Raw genomic sequence first — 16,493 nt, 5'->3', positions numbered from 1 at the left:
TTTCTCGGATATCGGCAAAGGCCGATATTAGACGGGAAAAGCAGTGGTGAGTCCGTCGTCGGCAATGGCAGTTTTCTTCACCATATAATGTAAGACTTTGGAGATTGATGTACCATCAATTCGACTCAAGGCACAATTAGGATCCGAACTGTGGCTTTAATCAGCTAGTTGTTAGCCCGGTGGTCGACTACAGAGTAAGGCCGACCGCCGGGAACTCTGGGCACTTATACCCCACCTCGGAGGCGGGGCCTACTTGCCTCTCGACCAATTGGAGAGCAGTCACATGACTAGTCCCAACCAATAGGATGAGAGGCACATGACCAGCCAGAGCCAATGGGAAGCCAGTGCTCTGCACCAATGGCAGTGCTCATATCCATACCACCACAGAGATAAAGGCAGGCAGGAGTTCCACAACACATCGTTGGCGGATTGATGGGCCTTGACATCAACTCAGCGATTCGGTGATCGGGGTATCATTATTAAAGATCACCCCAGCACAGAGTGGGCAAATTAGTCAACAATCTTCACCCAGGTGCATCCTCTAGCAACACCCTGACAGGACTCTCCCCCTTCAGTGCTGAGCTGCCCCTGGGAGTGCTGAGCTGCCCCTGGGAGTGCTGGGCTGCCCCTGGGAGTGCTGAGCTGACCCTGGGAGTGCTGCGCGCCAGCAGCATGCCTTCTGAGGTCAGTCATGCCTCATGCCATTCTGACATCACGCCATAGACACATGGTGGGGTATGAACCCGGGTTGGGACCTGATAACGAGATGCTAATTTATTACAATGAGGTTCCCGATGTTGAATGGGTGGAAACATGGCCCACCACTGATGGGGGGAGGCAACGGTCACTTCCTGATTTTGCATCAACATCAAATGCGACTTTGGCCTCAGAATCATAGAATCCCTACAGTGCAGAAGGAGGCCATTCAGCCCGTTGAGTCTGAACCAGTCCTCTGAAAGAGCACCCTGCCTAGGCTCACGTCCCCACCCTATCGCCATAACCCAGTAACCTCACCTATCCTAGATTCTAAGGGGCAATTTATCATGGCCAATCTGCCTGACCTGCCCATCTTTGGGCTGTGAGGGGAAACCGGAACACCGGGAGGAAACCTAGCGGACACAATGATAACGTACAGATTCCACACAGTCACCCTAGACCAGAATCGAACCCGGGTCCCTGGCGCTGTGAGGCAACAAAACCATTTTCAGAATTCGCCAGCAAACCCGCCCGACTCAAACGGGAGAGGAAAATCCCAACCCAATATCAGTTGTAAGTGGCAAAATTTATAAGCCAACTGCTTCCAACTAGTCAGGGTATCCACGTGGAAAAAGCATTGACGTGCTTTGAACACGGAAATTGGGTGCCCTAATGCCTAATTTAGGCCCAGATTGAAATTCATCAAATGGATGCAGATTGGTCCCATGCTCCAGGCTCCTCCGCTTAAGCCCCATTTACTTATCCACCTCCCTCTTCTCTTTTAAAGGCCATCCTTAAAACCCATTGGACCAGGTTTTCAGCCCTTCCTTCTAATTTCTCCTCCTTTGGTTTAATGCACATTTATTCCAGGAGTTATGCCTCAGTGCAGCACCTTGGGATGTTTTTCCTCTTGGTTATCTATCCTTTAGCATAGGGACATCTATCTAGCTAGTGCTGTGACCTAATGTGTGCTAATTAGATGAAGACTACTCAGAATAAATTCCCTTCAGCACCCTGCAGGTGGGTAGCAGAGGAAAGATCCTGATGGTAAATCCAAGTCCCAGAGATGAAAGGATTGTGCCTTAATTTGTCACAACACGTAGACCCCCCCACTGTGAACTGAGGCCCAATGTATTGTACCAGCAAGTCTCTCCTCTGGCACTATTTACACCACTGCACCTGATTTCAAAGCTGGGGTCCTACTGAAAAGTCTAAACTGATCACAAACTACTTTGTCAGCCAAGGAATCGAGATGCAAAGAACAAAGAAAGAAAGTTACAGCACAGGAACAGTCCCTTCGGCCCTCCCAGCCTGGGCCGATCCAGATCCTTTATCTAAACCGGTCGCCTATTTTCCAAGGATCTACTTCCCTCTGTTCCCCACCCTTTCATATATCTGTCCAGATGTATCTTAAATGATGCTATCGTGCCCGTCTCTACCACCTCCGCTGGCAAATGGATGGAAAGATGAATTTTGAAATCCCAAATTAAATTATTAATCTAATTCCCTTTTGAAAGTTATTACTGAATCTGCTTCCGGGATCCTTTGGCAATGGATGGCAGTGTTAGGATGAGCATCCGTGGGTAGAGGCTGCTGCAAATTCACCCTCCAGAGAACGTTTTCCGACAAAGCTCAAGACGTTCACCCGGTCTGAGGCTGGCTTAGCCTCGAGTTCTATTCAGCAAATCTAGTGAGGCACCGGGCAACTGGTAGAGCCTGGCATACACACCCTACGTTCAAATTAATGGATTCTTCAGACACAGAAAAGCAAGAGGCAAAGTCCTCCCGAAGCACAAAGGTGTCTTCCCCAAAGCCCCTAACATTGTCAATCAGGAGTCAACTTCAATTCTACAAAAAAAGAAAAGGTCAACGGTGAGCTAAAGAAATGGAGCTATTTGTCCTGTAGAAGCTGCGGCTGGAGGATTAGGGTTCCGAAAACTGCTCCTTTTACAGTTTTTCAACACGAGGATTTAGGCTTCATCCAAAACAAATTTTTTAAAAGCAGAATGTGCCAGAAAAACTCTGCAGCTCTATCAGCATCCGTGCGGAGAGAAACAGAGTTAACATTTCTGGGAGGCCGTGGCAGTGGCGTATTGGTATTTTCAGAGAGGCAGGGTAATGCTCTGGGCACCTGGGTTCAAATCCCACCAAGGCAGATGGTGAAATTTGAAATCGATATAAATCTGGAGCTTAAAGAGTAACAATGACCATGAAACCATTGTCGATTCAACGTTTAAAAAAAAACATCTGGTTCCCTAATTTCCTTTAGGGAAGGAAATCTGCCGTCCTTATCTGGTCTGGCCTCTATGTGACTTCAGACCCACAGCTTGGGATGCGGATGACTCTTGCATGCCCTCTGAAATGGCCAGCAAGCCACTCAGTACAAGGGCAATTAGGGCTGGGCAATAAATGGCCGTTCTATGTTTCAAGCCAGGGATGCCCACATCCCATGAATGTATAAGATAAAGTCCAGCATGAATCTTCCATTTCTCTCTGCACCGTAGCTTCAAGACCTGCTGAGCTTTTTTTTCTCAGCATCTGCACATTTTTGCTTATATTGTAGGGTTCATTTTGTTCAATAAATATTCATAACTGTTAACTGAAGTCACTTTCAACCAAAGCACAGCTAAAACCACTTCCAGACTGATCTGGTACAAGGCCAACAGCATAACAATGCACATGTAGTAATCGTCCAGTTAAACTCATAAATCACATCTTACAGTAGCGGCGAGGTGACAGCATAATTGAGGAACAGACTGAGGACACAGAAACACTACGGGGCTGAAATCTGTCTTGGGTATTACTGCATACTGGACAAGGGAGAATCCATTGCTTCAATAGGGGGGAGGGAAAGAGTGTAGCAGAGAGAGCCAATTCTCTATCACCTGTTCTGCATTACTGCCCAAGATAAACTTCACTGCTCCATATAATGATACAAGCACAGAAAGGGGTCATTCAGCACACTACCTGCGCCAGCTCTTTGAAGCTCGCTCAATCTCAGTCCACTGCTCCTTCCCCATAGCTTTCTTTCAATCACACTTACTTTTGCAGAGGGATTTCAGACCCTTTATCAATGCCGTGATGGTCTAGCCTCAGGATATTTAATACAGAACAGCTGTGCTTTTTAAAAGCACCCAGGAGAATTTCAAGGTTAACACTAAATGTGATTTTTTTTTGTTTTAAATACTCGAGTACGGGATAAAAAAAAGGAACTCTCTCCCTCGTGCTGTAACTTTTAGTATTTCAAAAAGAAAATGGGAGATCCATCACTGCATTTCTCAGAGAACCTGCTTGTCTGAGAAGAGGAACACATTTAATGTATTCCTTCTGTGTAACACATCAGCTGTCTACAATGGTAGAACTTCACAGGCTTGGTAGAGGGCAGGAACAATGGTGTCTCGAGTGGGAGCAAAAACACGCTCCTGTCGAACACAAACCTGAATTCAAATAATTATAACGTTGATCCCCCCCAGTGCAGCTCTCCTGAATAATACTCTTTACTAATGTCACAAGTAGGCTTACATTAACACTGCAATGAAATTACTGTGAAAATCCCCAAGTCGCCACATTCCGGCGTCTGTGGGGGTAAACTGAGGGAGAATTCAGAAAGTCCAATTCACCTAACAGCACGTCTTTCGGGATTTGTGATAGGAAACCGGAGCAACCGGAGGAAACCCACGCAATAGGAAAGGTCACAGTCTGTGGGCTACAGTCTCCAGCTATTATACTGCAAAGAAATCATGTCAGCTGTACAAGTTATTGGAGCTCAACCTGGGCCAGAACTTTGGAAGTTTGCTGGAGCCAATCGGGCCCAATAAAATATCCGCTGTCGGTCAGCATGCCAGATTTCCAGCACAGTCCCATGTCTGGAAGATTTATCAAGAGGCTGGTTTGGGAGATAAATTGGCTATCCACCTGTAAGCAGTGGATAGTCAAATGAGGGTATTTGGGGACAATTAAAGCTCCTCTCCTTATCCAACTAGATTTTTTCCTTCAGGGTATGGGCTTCCCGCGGTGACTACACCATGGTCAGCGAAAGGTGCTGGCCCCTGGCAGCAGATCAGTGGGTCCGCGCTCCAGGGGCACTTTTAAGACCCCTCCCGCTGCTGATGGGGGGATAAGTGGCTGCAGTGGTGATCACAGGTAGATCGGCGGTGGGGTTTCTCCCTCTGTAAAAGCAGTCTGGCGGCTGTACCGTGATAACCAAGAAAAGATTTTTTTTAAATGTTGAGCAGGCACCTCCATGTCGAGGTGCTTCCTCCCCTCAGCTTTCTCATTGCTGGATTGCCCTCCAGCTTCGCGAGCCAGCAAGCCACCCTTAATGATCCCAATGTTGGGGTCATAATGCAGGGCGGATTCTAAGTCCCTAGTCGATCATCATTTTCCTGGATTCCCTTATAAAGGGTGGGACTCGGGACGAAAGGTGAGGAAAAATAATGAAAAGCTAATTAACAGAGAGAGAGAGACACTGCCCTTCAATCATTAGAAATTACAAGAACAATTGCAGTTAACTAGCATCTTCAAGTTATTAAAACAGCTCGAGATGTTAGACAGAGGTGCTGTCAATCAAAACTTGATACCAAGTTACAAGAGGACCAAAAACTTGGTCAAAGGTGTACATTTTAAGGAGCTGATCCAATTGTCAACAATAGCAGTTGCTGCATTACACAATACTGTGTTGCAGACTTTATGCTTCGAGTTGTGTTGAGAGACACGATAGGCACGTCAACACGAGAGCCTCCTTTCCTCTATGTTCAATGGAAATGGTGAATCAGGGAGTCTGTTGAGCAACATGCAGTCCCGATGAGAACTTGGGAATAGTGGGGAGCGGATGTTGCGACTAACTAGTGGCTTTGACAATTGGTCAGTCACTTCATCATCTAATGTTCACTAACATAGACTTGGGCATCTAATTTCCTTAGACAAATTAAAGGGATCAATTTAAATGTTATTTACAGTCCAGGATAGAGAGCACATGCACATCCACTAATGAATACAGGTCTGTTCACAAGGCAAAGCATTCATCTCCTTGAGAATTCCCCAAGTCCATAGTCTGTTTCTCCAGAGGGCTTGTTTTCATATTTATTCAGCAATCTCTACCTACTGATCTAGTCATGCAAAAATTTCAATTGACTTGTCTTCAGACTTTCAAGCCATTATACAAATTGAACCAGATATTGGAACGATAGAAGGCTGTTAATGGCTTTTGCAATTGTTAAGAAAACAAAGGTAGTTTTAAGGGATTTATATATTTGTACTGGTAAACATCAGGAATGAGGTATAGATTTAAATGGATTTAATTTAATGTTTCTGTGCCTGGAAGGGTAAAACATATAGTTAGATTCATGCTAGACAAACGTGTTTGTATGTGTGGGGGTTGGTTTGTATGTGTGAGGGTTGGTTAAGTTCCAACTGTGATTCTATTGTGTTAAGAGCGGACTACACGCAAGTAAACTAGCAGTGGTTGCTTAGCAACCGGGGCGTTGTAAGGTAGAAAAGCTTTTAAGTTTTAGTTTTAGATGGATATATTGCAGTTGAAGGACACCAGGAGGTGAACATCCCTCAACTCTGCCAGAGGAAAGGCTAGCCAGGACGGGAGCTTTAAAGAGGCAGACTTCTCAAAGAGCCAGTTACTGCCCAATTAAGCAGGGAATTGGGACAGGAATAATGCCTTCAGACAACTGAATTTAAGATATTGTTCAGAATAATTATTTTTAAAAAAATATATTTTTATTAAAGTTTACATTTTTACACCATGTAAAAATAGATGAGACGGTTACAGTTTACATGATGCTCCCTTTCGGCACCTCGACAACCCACCCCTGCTGTTTCCGGGTCTTATCCTAGGCCCTTTCGTTCACCGTGTGTGGCTGTTTGGTGTTTGTCTGTGGGCAGTGCCTTCCTTCTCCCTGTCGCTTGGCCTACCCTCCTTTCTTTTCTGCTCTTCCCCTCCTGTTGTCTGCTTGTCTTTTGGGGGTTCGTTATCGTGTGGCCTTGTGTTTGGCCCTCTGATCCCTGTGTCGGTTTCTCTCTGGCCTCCCCCTTGGTGCTTCGTCCAGTCTCTCCCCACCTGTTCCTCCCGCTCTCGTGCCTGTCTGCTTTCTGCCATCTCTGTGGCTCCTGTGTCCCCCCCCCCCCCCCCCCCTCCCCTCCCCCCCGCTCTATCAGTTGTTGGCTTCAAACAGTTCTTGGAACAGGTTGGTGAATGGCCCCCACGCCTTGTGGAAGCCATCTTCAGACCATTGGATGGTGTACTTGACCTTCTCCAGGTGGAGAAATTCCAACAGGTCTGCCAGCCAATCTGCAGATGTGGTTGGGGCTGATCACCAGCCGAGCAGGATTCTCCGGTAGGCGGTTAAGGAAGCAAAGGCAAGGGCATCAGCCCTCTTCCCCATGTGAAGTTCTGGCTGGTCCGATACCCGAAGACTGCCATTCTCCAGCACGGCTTCACCCTCACCCCCACAACCTTGGACATTGCCCCGAAGGCCGTCCAGAAGCCGACAAGTCTGGGGCATGCCCAGAACATGTGGGCATTCGGATTCTTTTCAGGTGCGCTCTGTGTACCACTTGTAGCTGCATGAGGCTTAGCCTTGCGCAGGAGGAGCTGGAGTTGGCCCTGTTTAATGCTTTGCTCTAGAGTCTCCACCCTACTTCCATCCCTAGCTCTTCTCCCCATTTTTCCCTTGTTTCATCCAGAGGGGAGCGCGTCCTTTCTAAACGTAATCCGTATATGTCCCTCTTTCCCAAACTGTGCGTCCCTACTAACTCCTCCGATATTGTGTCGCTTGGGGACCTTATCATCTCCTTACGGAGAAAATTTTTGATTTGCACATAATAATAATCTTTATTGGCTTACATTAACACTGCAATGAAGTTACTGTGAAAAGCCCCTAGTCACCACGTTCCGGCACGTGTTCAGATACACTAAGCGAATTCACAATCTCCAATTGACCTAACAGCACGTCTTTTGGGACTTGTGGGAGAAAACCGGAGCACCCGGAGGAAACCCACGCAGACACGGGAGAACGCGCAGACTCTACACAGACAGTGACCCAAGTCGGGAAGCGAACCTGGGACCCAGACGCTGTGAAGCATCAGTGCTAACCACTGTGATGTTGGAGTTCCTGTCAATTCGGTAGTTCCAGTCTCTCCGTCTGCTCGTCTATCGTCGGCAGCCTGTCCCGTGTGAAAGTCCCTAACCGTCAGTGTCCCGCGTCCTGCCTCCACCTCTTAAAGATGGCGTTCAGCATGGCTGGTGGAAACCTCTGGTTGCCGCAGATGGGGGCCATGGTGGACACCTCGATTAAACCGAACTGCTGACTCAATGGCTCCAGGTTCTTAGTGTTGCTACTACCACTGGGCTGGTTGGGGTTGGGAGTGCTGTCTGGTGGATGCGCCCCTGCACTCCGGGGTTTCCCTTTGTTACAGGGCCATCTAAAATGGCAATGGTCACCGTTCTCACCATGAGGCCGGGCCCCTGCGCTCCGGGGTTTCCCTTTAGGGATCCTCCAAAGTGGCTGCTTATGGTGCCACCTTGTTCCTTCATCCCGAACCTGACCTGCTGAAGCCAGTCTAGAGCCCTTCCCTTCCTTGTCATTATGTTCCACCCATGGTCCCGATTCTCCCCTCTTTCCCCCTTTCTGCCCTCTATCGCGGTAGGGAGATGCACTGCGGCCCCCCCTCTCTCCAATGCTTCCTAGCACTAGCTTTCCCTGCTGGTGCGATGCCCCCCCCCCCCCCGGCGGGCTTGCTTTAGTCCCCTCCTATTCCCATTCCATTGCTTTCCTGTCTCCTCCTCACCCTCTCTTACGTGCTGCTGCTCTCGCCCCTTCCTTCCTATGAGCTAGTTCTCCTATTCATAACTCACCTGCCTCTACCGGGGTGGTAAAATTATGTTCCTTATTCTGGTATGACACCCAGAGCCCAGCTGGGAATAAAATCCCAAATATTACATTGTTCTGTACAGGGCCGACTTTGCGTGGTTGAACTCTGCCCTGTGCTTTGCCAGGTCAGCCCCCATGTTCCGATAGACCCTTTTTTCTGTGTCCTTCCCATCTACTTGCTTTGGTCTGCCGAGCCCAGCGCAGGATCCTCTCCTGTTCCTGGTACCTGTGCAGCTTGCCGATCATCGCCCTAGGCTGCCCTCAGCTGCTCCCGGCCTTGGTTGGAGCCACCTGTGTGCCCTGTCGATCTCCGGCGGCTTTGGGAAGCTATCCTTTACTACCAGGCTGCCCAGCATCTGGGCCACGTAGTCTGTTGGGGGGAAGGGGGGGGGGGGTCTCGCCGAGTCCGCCGACTTGCTTACTCGCTGCTCTTGCCCTTTCCCACTGTTTCTGGCTTCCCTGCGGCCTCGCAAGCTACTGCTTCCTGGCATACTTTTCTTCTTCCTTGTCCTTATAGTTGAGGAGATGAACGAGTCCGAAATCTCAGGCTAAATTTGGCCAAAAATGCCTATTTTGCTGTGTTAGAACATAGAACATAGAACATAGAACAGTACAGCACAGAACAGGCCCTTCGGCCCTCAATGTTGTGCCGAGCCATGATCACCCTACTCAAACCCACGTATCCACCCTATACCCGTAACCCAACAACCCCCCCCCTTAACCTTACTTTTATTAGGACACTACGTGCAATTTAGCATGGCCAATCCACCTAACCCGCACATCTTTGGACTGTGGGAGGAAACCGGAGCACCCGGAGGAAACCCACGCACACAGGGGGAGGACGTGCAGACTCCACACAGACAGTGACCCAGCCGGTTCTGGAGGAGAGCGACTACACAGCACATCCCTGTCACCGGAAGTCCAGAATAATTCATGGAAGAGTAAACAAAGTGTTCTGAGTTTAAAAAAACAATTGCAGTAACCAGATTTAAAGTGGGAAAACTTCAGAGATAAAGCAAACGTTTGATGCTATTTCAATAGAGTCTGGGAATCAAGACAATAGTGACAATAGTGAATAGTTTGTACAGCAGTCAAAACAAAGAAATCCTAAAGGGGGTGGTGTAAAACCTGGATACTGGATCTATTGTTAAAAGTGAAGCAGAGTTTTAAATTTGGAAAACCTGGACTGGACGTTGGAAAGCATTATTGTTAAAAAGATATTAAAGTGTGTTTTTGAAGTGGAGTTTGGAATCTCTCATGCGAATCATCTGGGGGAATGCAGAGGAGAAATTCACAGGCACTAACTTTGGTTCGGAGAGGAGTGTGGGTATTCAACCACAGCCAGTGGAGTGTGGGCACCTGACTACACTCAATCTGTGTGCTTAACAGGATTTTGGGTTACTGAGACTATTGTAGCTTAAAATGTATTTTGCAATCCATGTTAATCTTAAAATCTGTGTGCATTTGTTAAGCTAAGGGGGGAGTAAAGGAGTATCGTATCATAATCAAATTTTTCATGTTTAATAAATGTTTTTTTTTTCTTGTTGTTGTTAAAACTAAATGGTGGTCCTGTGATTCTATACCTCCACGGTTATAACAAAAAGGTAAAAGCTACGGTCTTTTGAACTAGGGTTCCATTCTGGGATCTCCCCATCCAGTTCTAACATCAACAGGGACTATAACACTATGTTGATTAGAGCTTAATGTCTACTATCACAAAACTTTTATTTCATTTGAAGAATTGAGTGCAGAGAAGCACTAGGTAGGTGGGTGGGTAGGTCGATAAGTAGGACAGTGGGTAGGTAGGGAAGTAGGTAAGCAGGAAGATTAGCAGGCGAGTGAGTGATCGCTCATCCTGGCACCTATAACTCATCACTATTAGGATCGTTTGTTCATACCTAGAACATCTAGACACAGGAATAGGCCAATCAGCCCACTGCATTGCTGATCTGAACCTCGATTCCATAGCTGCCTTTTTTCCATATCCTTTGATACAAGAACATAAGAACATAAGAACTAGGAGCAGGAGTAGGCCATCTGGCCCCTCGAGCCTGCTCCGCCATTCAATTAGATCATGGCTGATCTTTTGTGGACTCAGCTCCACTTTCCGGCCCGAACACCATAACCCTTAATCCCTTTATTCTTCAAAAAACTATCTATCTTTACCTTAAAAACGTGTAATGAAGGAGCCTCAACTGCTTCACTGGGCAAGGAATTCCATAGATTCACAACCCTTTGGGTGAAGAAGTTCCTCCTAAACTCAGTCCTAAATCTGCTTCCCCTTATTTTGAGGCTATGCCCCCTAGTTCTGCTGTCACCCGCCAGTGGAAACAACCTGCCCGCATCTATCCTATCTATTCCCTTCATAATTTTAAATGTTTCTATAAGATCCCCCCTCATCCTTCTAAATTCCAACGAGTACAGTCCCAGTCTACACAACCTCTCCTCATAATCCAACCCCTTCAGCTCTGGGATTAACCTAGTGAATCTCCTCTGCACACCCTCCAGCGCCAGTACGTCCTTTTTGATATCTTTGATAACTCCAAAAAAATCAAGCTTGCTCCATCTTAGAATTCCAATTTCACTGGCAGCCATAGCCTGTTAGGATAGTGAAATCTGGACCTCTCTTTGTGTGGAAAAAGTGCTTCATGATTTCTCCCCAGAAAGGCCATGTTTAATTTAAGACTATGGGCACAATCTATCAGCCAATCTGCGCCGGAAAAGCAGCTGGCCGTGGCACAGCATGGCCGATGAAAGCCGGGAGACCCCACTCCCGGGATCGACCCAGCTCGCAACGCCTCACGAGATCCAACGCAACCTCACAAGATGTTGCGATGTAAATCCCACCCACGCGGGATCACTTTATGGCAAATCTGCATATTCGAGTGAGGCAATAAGCTTCACTCTAATGTGCAGATTCCCGAGTTTCCCGAGGCTTTGCGATTCAACCATTCGCCTCAAAGACCTCGGGCGAGTGCCCCACAAACAGGGGCCAGATGGAAAGGCACTTATGTTGGTCTTCCAGGGGATCAGAGGCCCCCAGCTGCATTCCCTTTGAGTAGGGTGGTGCCCTTGCACCACTGGCGCCACCTGGGTACCCTGGCAGTGCCAACCTGGGTACCCTGGCAGTGCCAACCTGGCACACAGGCAGTGCCAATGTGCCCAGGTGGCATTGCCAGCTGGCATGTGCATTGCCCAGGTGCAAAGCTGGCATTTTTGCATGCGATCTGGCCAGGGTTTCCCGGCGTGGGGGACAGGGACCTCCCATAGTGCATTCGGGCTGGGGGAAGGTTGGGCATTGTTTCGCGGGCCTCGGAGATAGAGACACCATTTAAAAAGGCAGCACTTAAACAGCTCTTGCACAGCCAACCCCAGCCAGCATGCAGCAATGGCGCCTTGGAGTCTGGCCCTAACATTCAGGGACACAGATCTGGCCAGGCTCTCAGACGCAGTGGATGTCAGGAGTGATGTCCTGTTCCCAGAGGGTCCCAGAGGGTCCCCGCAGGGCAGCCAGTTCTGCCTGGCATGAGGTGGTGGCAGCTGAGAGTGCCGGAGGTGTGACCAGGACTGGCCTCCAGTGCCGGGAATAGGTCAGCGTCCTACACCAAGCAGCACGATTGAGTAGACACCACATATCCCCCTAGACCTTTCCACCCCATACGACCCCCAACCCTCCTTCCATCTCCCTCTCTCTTCAATCCGCCTCCCTCAACCCTTCCTTCACAGCCCCCTCTCCCACCACGAGCGTGGTTAATGATGCCCTCTCTGTGTCTCCTGAGGAAAAGCTCTCCCACAACCATTGGGAGAGGGCCCAGATTGGGGTGAGGTCCCGGATACAAGAATCCTCGCCTCCTTCGAGGAGCGGGCCCTGGAGGTGACTGGGATGGCCGAGGACAGAGCAGTCACCATTGCGGAGGCTGGCGGACGCCGCAGAGGTGAGGAACCATTGGGCTCCAATCTGCAGGTGGCGCAAATGGCATTTGCATTCATTTGTACCTCATGAATACTCATTAAAACAACTGCCCGCCAGCATCCCATCAGGCCTTCAAAGCGTGCATCATGACAGCGCGATTATACATCGGCATCCTCAGTTCGTTGAGAGACTTTGAGGTGAGTGCAACACCCTTCTGCCACAGTGCTGTGCCGCTCCTGATACGCTATTCACCACTCTGCCCGGGGCTCACACGTTCCTGCCCTCCATCTTGTATGCAGTTCTACTCATCACATTACAGGAAGGATATACTTGCTCTGGAGAGAGTGCAGAGGAGATTTACAAGAATGTTGCCAGGGCTAGAAAAATGTGGCTACGGGGAGAAATTGGATAGGTTGGTGTTTTGGATAGGTTCCCGTACCAACCTCCCCGGACAGTCGCCGGAATGTGGCGACTAGGGGCTTTTCACAGTAGCTTCATTGAAGCCTACTCGTGACAATAAGCGATTTTCATTTCATTTTATTTCATTTTTCCTTGGAAGAAAGACTTAATTGAGTTGTACAAAATGATGAGGGGAAGAGATAGGGTGGACAGGATAAAATTGTTTCCCTTGGTGAAGAATTCTTGGTGAAGAACCAGGGAACATAGATTCAAAATAAGAGGCAGAAGGTGTAGAGCGGACATGAGGAAGAAATGAAATGAAAAATGAAATGAAAATCGCTTATTGTCACGAGTAGACTTCAATGAAGTTACTGTGAAAAGCCCCTAGTCGCCACATTCCGGCGCCTGTCCGGGGAGGCTGGTACGGGAATCGAACCGTGCTGCTGGCCTGCTTGGTCTGCTTTATAAGCCAGTGTTTTAGCCTTGTGAGCTAAACCAGCCCCTTTTTACGCAGAGGGTAGCGGGAGTCTGGAATTCGCTACCCGAGTTGGTGGTGGAGGCAGAGACCCTAAGCACTTTTAAAAAGTACCTGGAACTGCACCTTATGTGCTGTGAGCTACAGGGCTACGAACCAGGTGCAGCAAGGTGTGATTAGAAAGGGCACGTGGGCATACTCGGGCTGGCATGGACAAGATGGGCCAAACGGCCTCATTCTGTGCTGTACATTTTCTATGATTCTACAACCAGCCCAGTTGGTCTCCACAGACAGCAGCATGCCACTGGACCCAAGAATCCCCCTGTATCGCCATCTTGGATCTGGGGTTGGGAGTACAGTGGTCTCCTTCCACTTCGTGCCACACAGCAATGTTTCTCTGGGCAGCACCTTGCTGCACGACGCATGCAGCCATCCCTGCAAAGGGGCAAAGTTCAACTGGGCATGGAGTGCGAGACGAGGATGGCTAGTGAAGCCTCACAAAGAAAAGATTGGGAAATGTGGAGGAAGGGCTGTGCAAGATGGGGTGGGGGAGGGCAGCGTACAATGGCAAACAGAGGGGTGTAAAGGTGGATGAAGAAGATGGCCAACGAACGGAAGACTGACCCCGACAAGGCTGCAGGAAAAACTCACAACGAGGGGATCAAAGGGATATCACATTGTTCACTGGGAAAGGATGGATGTAGACTCGGTATATGGTGGGTAGATGGTCCAAGTCGGGCATGGGCAGCTTACAGGTGATGGGCTCAGGGCCAGATTGGAGGGGGGGGGGGGGGGGGTGCTTGAATCAAGGAACATACTTCCTCTTGAGGCTACTAGCCTTTGTCCTCTGGGTTGCTCACAACCTGTACAGTCTGGTGAAGACAGGTTGGCCGAAGAGAGTGACACGAGTGTGCTGGACTGGTATTTAAATATGGCTGCAGGACGTTTGAAGCCATTAGCTGCCGGCGCACAAGGGAATCGGAGGGGAATTTTTGTGCATAACTAATTTTTGTGCATAACTAATTTTTGTGCATAACTAATTTTTGTGCATAACTAATTTTTGTGCATAACTAATTTTTGTGCATAACTAATGAGCTTCCAAACACAGAACCTGTTGCTGGAGCCGCCCGCCACCGCACTTTGTCTCAAATGGGGAGAATTCCGCCCGGTGTCTTTAGCTCTGTAAGGGAAGGTACTCTCAAAATGAGGAATACACATAAATATACAATGGCCCCATAAAAGTTATCTGAGTGGACCCTTCATTGTGTAATGATTCGTAAAATGCATAAGGTACCTTGTTGGGATCTCAGTTTCAAAAGGAAAGTTACAACAAAATGCAAGTTCCTTTTTCTATTTTTACCTTCTAAACGCTGGCATTTTCCTTTCCATTCACCTCCAGTCTTCATAGTTCCTCTTTCCAATTATCATATCTAAATAGTACCAGCAGCTTTATAATTAAGATTTAAATTACTAGCTGTCCCAATGATTCAATGAGTCATTGTACCTCCTGGTTTGGTGATGTGCCACTTAGGCAAGGGAGTTATCAGGCTTAATCTTTGTTGGGAACTAAATTATTTCAGGTGGGCACGGTGTGGTCTTCAGTTGGCCTCAGCAATGTTGGGCAAGGGAGAGGGAGCTTAAAACATGTCAGCTCGAGATACGATCACTCTCAATTGCTTTCAAAATTCCTGCTGGATATTTGACATTGGGTGCTGACAAGATGGAACTGAGCTGTGACTTCTGCTGTTACCATGTCCTCCACTACCCACTGTCTGGATCAGTGGTTCTCAGGGTCCTCCAGGTGGTTCAAAGGGTTTCTCCAAAATGTATGTCACTGATGTGCAACCGAGGCCATGCTAGAATCTTTATTCCCACCATTTGCATGATGTTACCAGGACCCAAAAACCAACAAACATACAAATTAGAGCAAGAGTAGGCCATTTGGCCCCCCCAAGCCCGCTCTGCCATTTGATAATATGGCTGGTCAGAGTGTGGCCTCTTGCCTCTCCCCTCAATAACCTTTTACTCCCTTGTTGGTCAAGAATCTATCAACTTGTGCTGTAAAAGTATTCATTAACTTTGCCTCCACTGCTCTCCAGGGACTCAACCCTTGGAAAAAATAACACCTCATCTCTGCCTTAAATGGGAGATGCCTTATTTTTAAAGTGTGTCTGCTCATTCTAATCTCTCCCACAAGGGGAAGCATCCTTTCAGTCTCCGCCCTATCAAGTCACCTCAGGATCTTGTAGATGTTTCCATTTTATTACCTCTTATTCTCCTAAACTCAAATAGACACAGGCCCAGCCTGTTCATCCTTTCCCAATGCAAAAAGATGAGCTCTCCATCCAAGGTATCAAATGACACTTCTCTGAAAAGCTTCTAATGCAGTTAAGGATTCCAAAATTGTACACAGCTGTCCAGATGTGGTGTCACCAATGCCCTGTACAACTGCAGAAAAACACCCTGGGCTGGATTCTCCAATCCTGTGACTTAAGTGCTGACGCGGGTGCAGGATTCGTGGAGTATCACGACAACAAAAGTGATGCCACACCTGGACCGATTCAGCAACTGTTGAGGGGCTGGCATCGGTGCCACGTGGAACACAATTGATTCCAATGAGAAACGGTGCCAGGTTCACGATTGACACTCAGGAGGCTGACAAGCATATACACACTGCACCATCCCAGCCAACAGGATGCCAACACTGGAGCATGCCCATCGTACTGATGGCGCGGCTGATGCCAGAGGGCACCTAAACATCCATACGACCTGTGGCCCAAGTTCACAGTGATCAGTCAGCGGCGTGTCCAGCTGCATGGCTGCCTTGCCGGCCACGTCAATGGTGGTCCATGCCAGTCTTCCCTGACCCCACAGCCCACCTCCCGCTACTCTCCCGGCCCCAGCAGAAGCCCCCCGGCCAGCGGCACAACTGTCAGCAAACTATGGCGATGTTGGACACTTTCCGTACCCCCTCTCTCTCCCTCAGCAGCCACAATGCCGGTTTCACAATTTTTAAAAGCACAAGTGAACCGCACCATCGGGAATTCGGCCCATCGGAGGCGGAGAAGCACGGAGGTGCTGAAGAATTCGGGGTCAGGCCCGCTAATTATATGCAAATGGTGTTGAC

General features: G+C 48.4%; 1 protein-coding gene across 1 annotated transcript in view; it reads right to left on the bottom strand.

Annotated features, from left to right (window-relative positions):
• LOC119951909 (transmembrane protein 164-like) overlaps nt 1-16,493 on the bottom strand; it is a 181,920-nt gene that overhangs the window by 91,108 nt on the left and 74,319 nt on the right. The window lies entirely within an intron of this gene.

Source organism: Scyliorhinus canicula, chromosome 17, assembly GCF_902713615.1.
Source record: "Scyliorhinus canicula chromosome 17, sScyCan1.1, whole genome shotgun sequence".
Classification (NCBI taxonomy): Eukaryota; Metazoa; Chordata; class Chondrichthyes; order Carcharhiniformes; family Scyliorhinidae; genus Scyliorhinus; species Scyliorhinus canicula.
Note: the sequence above shows the minus strand (reverse complement) of the source record. Positions and strands in the feature narration are given on the sequence as shown.